Source organism: Leopardus geoffroyi, chromosome D1, assembly GCF_018350155.1.
Source record: "Leopardus geoffroyi isolate Oge1 chromosome D1, O.geoffroyi_Oge1_pat1.0, whole genome shotgun sequence".
Classification (NCBI taxonomy): Eukaryota; Metazoa; Chordata; class Mammalia; order Carnivora; family Felidae; genus Leopardus; species Leopardus geoffroyi.
In genome coordinates this window covers 39,570,029-39,576,028 of record NC_059329.1, presented here as the reverse complement: position 1 = coordinate 39,576,028, position 6,000 = coordinate 39,570,029, and positions in this window count along the sequence as shown.

Here is a 6,000-nt window from a genome sequence, read left to right as displayed (position 1 = left end):
GCAGAGGCTGGGCACCCTGGGCGGGGGGGAGGGGGGGGGCAGGTGGAGGCTGGAGCTAGTCCCTGAGCTGCAGGTTCTTTCCTTGATACCTCATGTGTAGTGTGAGAGAGGTATTAAGGGCTGGTTGGACATTGCTGTCTAGGAGTTTAGAGACTAGTAAGGAAGACCGACACGTAAGCAAACAATATTATAAACAGTGTTATTAGAATATTGTATGCGCGCCGTGTCCAGAGGAAGCACATCGGAGGGAGTGGCTTATGCTGTGGCCTGGGAGGGAAGGCGTGGTGCTTGTGGCAGCAACCAAGGAAGGCTTCAGAGACAAAGAGCTTAGGAGGGTTTGGAGGATGAGAAAGAATTCAGTGGGGGTGAGAAATGGAGTTGCTGGAGGGTCGGGATCTAAGATGGGGGAATGAAGCAGGATGCTATATGGGTGTTTTCAATGTTCTGTAACAAATTAGGACTTTACCTGGGCTGTCGGGGGTGCATGGATGGGGCTGGAGGCGCATCTTGGGATCCTTTTCCAATGGACAGGTCGGGCTCATGTTTCCTTACAGAGAACGGGTCCCACTCGGTATGAAGCAGGCCACCATGATCGCTGGGGCACCCCCCTCCTGTTCTCAGTCTGAGTGAACTGGGTAGGAATACTGGCTTCGGAGTCTCACAGAACTCTGCTGTTCACCAGCTGTGGGGCACTGAGCAAATCACCTCACCTTTCTAACCTTAGAGTTTCCTCATTTGGAAAACAGGGATGAAAATGGTGCACGCTTAATAGGGTTGTTTTAATAATTAAATGAGATGGTGCATGGAGAAGGCTTTGTACGGAAACCACTGCACAATACACCTGGGGTACATATCGGTAAGCATCCAATCATTCATTCACCCATGCATTGGTTCACCATTTAACAGCAGACACAGGGAACACAAATACGAACAAGGCCCAGTCCCTGCCCATAAGGAGCCCGTGCTGAGTATTTGTGTGGGAAGGCAGACGAACAAACAGGTGATTACCATGTGTGTGATAAGTGCAATGGCAGAGGCACCCACAGAGTCTTGACAGAAGCACAAATGAAGGGCACAGTCGTTGCCATGATCATGATCATCATCAGGGCATGGATGAAGTGTTGAGGAGAGGTCCCAGTCCCCAGGAGTCAGATCAGGACCAGCCTTGAAAGTCAAGTCAAAGCTGTCAGCCTTATCCTGAAGGCCAGAGGAGCAACTGAAAAATCTGAAGCAGTGGGGGGGTGTGCTGCTATCTGCATTCAGGAAGGTCACTCTGGCCTCAGGCAGAATGGTTAGGAAGCTATAGAATTCCAGGTGAGAAATAATGAGGTGCCGTCCGGGAACTGAGGGTCCTGATGAGGCCCGAGAGCCACAACCTGGCAGGGGAGTAAGACTGATGGGAATTTTCAACCCAAGTTTAGGATATCAAGAATCACTTAAGGAATATTTAATGTAGTTCCCAAAACACACACAAAGCCAGAGAAGGACAGGTATCATATGTTTTCACTCATATGTGGATCTTGAGAAACTTAACAGAAGACCATGGGGGAAGGGGAGGGGGAAAACTAGTTACAAACAGAGAGGGAGGGAGGGAGGCAAGCCATGAGACTCTTAAATACAGAAAACAAACTGAGGGTGGATGGGAGGGTGGGGGAGAGGGGAAATGGGCATTGAGGAGAGCACTTGTTGGAATGAGCACTGGGTGTTGTATGTAAGCCAATTTGACAATAAATTATATTAATAAAAAATACATTTTCCATTGTCATATTGTAACTGGTTTATTTATAGAAATTTATAGAAAAATTATTTTTAGAAAAAAAATAAAGAGTGGGATAGCCAACTTCGTCTTTGACCCTTTATTATTTAAAATGACACCTCAGCTAAGGCTAGCTAGAATACCTTTTCTCCCATGAACGGTTTTGTTGTTGGAATATCCTGTACTCTGTTTCAGAGAAATCTGATTTGATGCAAGACTATCTTTCTCTTCTATCAATGCATGCCATCAAATTGGCCGTATCTCAAACCTGGTGAGTGTATTGAGGAAATAATGGACTGTCATCTCACACAGTCAATGCTCTATAGACACTGGGTTTCTCTGCTTTATTTATGTATGATTTGTGTCCAAGGGAGTTGAAAATACATGTCCGTGTTATCACTCACAGATTTCCTCATCAAACGCCAGACACTGCCCACCACGTCTTGTATTTAACTTTGGGTTCTCAGAAATGAGTGTTATAGGAACACTGCATTCACTTACACCAGTTACTTCCTTTTCTTCTAGCTCTTATGCAATTTAGTTCCTTGCTGAGCATCTTCGTTGTCCCAGGGTAAAGAAGAAATTCAGAGTGTTTTCCAGATGCGATTTCACTGCTTTCAGTAAACTGTTTCCCTGTCTCTTTTGCCCCTCGGGAACCACACTCTTAGCTCCAGACAGATTGAATGCCCCGGTCCGCTGCCAGAACTCTGGGGCTTCGGGTCTCTTGTATCCTCTGTCAAGCCTTGGTGTGAATCAGAAGTTAGGTGATGCCTTCCTCAGGGACTCAATCGCATGCATTCAGTGTCCCAGGTAGGAAAGTTAACTCTTTTGTGTTTTCGATCTGTGCCACTTATACCTCTATTTCTTCTGCCCACCCCCCCCCCAAAATTGGGGTGGACTATATCCTAATGAATTTTTTTGATGCCACACCAAGCCTGTTTGACCTAAAATAATCTGCTTCTGGGGTGCCTGAGTGGCTCGGTTGGTTGAGCATCTGACTCTTGATTTCGGCTTGGGTTATGATCTCAGGGTTGTGAGAGCGAGTCCTGCATTGGGCTCTGTGCTGGGCATGGAGCCTGCTTGGGGTTCTCTCTCTCCCTCTACCACTTATGCCAAAGAAAGAAAGAAAGAAAAAAAGAAAGAAAGAAAGAAAGAAAGAAAGAAAGAGAAAGAAAGAAAAAAAGAAAGAAAGAAAGAAAGAAAGAAAGAAAGAAAGAAAGAAGAAAGAAGGAAAGAAGGAAAGAAGGAAGGAAGGAAGGAAGGAAGGAAGGAAGGAAAGAAGGAAGGAAAGAAGGAAGGAAGGAAAGAAAGAGAAAGAAAGAAAGAAAGAAAGAAAGAAAGAAAGAAAGAAAGTAAGAAAGAAGGAAGGAAGAAAGGAAGGAAGGAAGGAAGGAAGGAAGGAAAGAAGGAAGGAAGGAAGGAAAGTAAGAAAGAAAGAAAGGAAGGAAGGAAGGAAGGAAGGAAGGAAGGAAGAAACAAAGAAAAATAATCTGCTTCTCTAGGGTATAAACACAAAGCTATTTGGCCCAAGACATACCCAGATTCCAAGAACTCCTGAAGCCCTATTTCTCTTGAAGCCATGCTCAGATTCACCCTCTGAGTCCTTCCTCTGTAGTAGCTATTAGTGACAAACTCACGCAAAGCTTCCAAATGCATATTGAAGAGTAGATTTCAGTTAAAGGGAAATGTGCTATGGCAATTACTCTGTAAGTGTCTTGACGTAAAAACAAATCAATATGGCCAAGATGTTAAGAGTCTGGTTATGAAACAGAGTACTCAGCATGTATTTTATCAGCTAATATGGATGTTACTTCAAAACTCAGGCTGCGGCACATCTCTGAGGTATGTATAATTTAAAGAAAAGGGACTCTCTTACTTGAGGCTTGTGGGAGATATGGTGGATGGGACTCCTGGGAAGAAAGCAGAAGATTGGAGATGGCATTCTGTCATCACAGAGGCTGAGGGAGTCTCTCTTAAGGGGGTGTGGATGGGGAAGAATGAATTGAACATTTATTGCACACCTACTCTATGCTGGAGCCATGATAGGAACTTTGCAGACATCTTTTTAAATACATATACTTTTTAACATAGATTGTCTTTTTTAGAGTGGTTGTAGGTTCACAGAAATGTTGAGCAGAAGGTACAGAGCTTTCCCACACATGCTTAGCTTTCCCTATTATCCATATCCCCCACCATCATGGTTCAGTTGTTATAACTGATGAATCACATTGACACATCACTCAAAGTCCATAGTTTACGTTAGGGTTCACGCTGGGTGTTGTGCTTTCTATGGGTTTAGACAAATGTATAATGACATGGATCTATCATTATAATATCTTATAGAATATTTTCTTATATTCTATAATATTATATATATAATATAGTATATAATATAATATAAATTATATAATATAATAATTCTTGTGTTTTATAATATTCTTATAGAATATTAGCTTGTTTCCTTTTAATGCTGCATAATATTCCAGTATTGGGATGTGCCATAGTTTATTTACTTACTAACCTACTGAAGGACATCTTGGTTGCTTCCAAGGTTGGACGATTATGAATAAAGCTGTTGTAACCGTTCACGTGAAGGTTTTTGTATGGACATAAGTTTTCAAGTCCTTTGGGTAAATATCCAAGAGCATAACTGCTGTGTCGTATGGGAAGAGGTTTTGTTTGTTTGTTTTATTGAGGTATAATTGACAAATAAACCTGTAAGATATTTAATGTGTGCTGTATATTTAGGTTTTTTAAAAAAATCTTTTTGAGTTTCTTGAGATTCGTTTTGTGGCCTATTCATGTACTCAATTCTGGAGAATGTTCCATTCGTATGTTTAGTTCCGTAAGAAAGTGCCAAAATGTCTTCCCAAGTGGCCGTATCATTCTGCATTCCCACCAGCAATGAATGAGTGTTCCTGTTGCTCCACACGCAGCATTTGGTGTAGTCAGTGTTCCAGATTTTGGCCATTCTAATAATTGCGTAGTGGTATCTCATTGTTGCTTTAATTTGCATTTCCCTGATAGCATGTGATGTGGAGCATCTTTTCCTATGCTTATTTTCCATCTGTATATCTTCTCTGATGGGGTGTCTCTTGAGACCTTTTACCCATTTTTTAAATCAGGTTGTTTCTTTTCTTGTTGCTGAGTTTTTAAAAGTTTTTGTATATGTTGGATAACAGTCCTTTACCAGATGTCTTTTGCCAAAATATTTCCTAGTCTGGAGTTTCTGTTCTCATTCACTTGGCAGCAACTTTCACGGAGCAGGAATTTTTACTTTTTGAGTCTAGCTCAGCAGTTGTTTCTTTCATGCACTATGCCTCTGGTGTTGTATTGAAAAGCTCATCATCAAACCCAAGATCATCTAGATTTGCTGCTCTGTCATCCTTTAAATCTCCTTAACAGTCCCTCCATCCCTGTTTTACAGATCCAGGCTTAGAGAGGGCGAGTGATTCTTCAATGCCACTCTGTGGTGCGACTGGATTCAAACACAGATCTGCCAATCTCAAAGCCAAGCCAGAAGGCTGTCTTCTTATTCCATGGCTGCTGCCTCCAGAGCAACTCTTCATGGCGATCAGATTGGCGCTCCTCCAGGGTTGGACAAGGTCTCTGTCAAGATTCTAGGTCACAGATTAGAGCACACAGAAGAGTAAGTACTCCCTTCGCCTTTTTGACTCAAACACCTGCTACAGAATTTTATCTTCACGTGCCTGAACGGTCCTCCTCCTGCAGCATTTTCATTCATCCTTACAAAGGCAGCTCACTGAGGGTGATGACCTCTAAAATTTTGGCTGAACTGAGTAATTGAGCTCCTCGTTTTTGCTGGTAAGATTTGAGAGAATTTGGGGGAGATGGTGCATGACCAAATGGAGAATTAGTGAGGTTTTACAATGTTGTTATAAACTTTATGATGTGAGTTGATTGTTTCATGTAGCCTCATAAAACAAGTTGGAGATGGCGGAGGGGGATTACATCACTCCCTCTGCCCTCCCATCAGAGATGAAGCTTTCTTTAGTGCTCAGGAACTTTCCTGATGGTCCACTCAGGCCAGCCCAGTTTCCAGATTTTAATATGTTCCTATAATAGGTGTGGAGGAAAAACGAGGAAGAAGGGAGGAAACCCATTAGCCCAACTTGTCGTACTCCCATTCCTGGCAAAGATGAATGACTAATGTCACAGCCGTGCACCAAAACTTACAGAAACAGGCCTGTTTGGCTTGGGTGCTAAATAAATAAGCCAGCTAC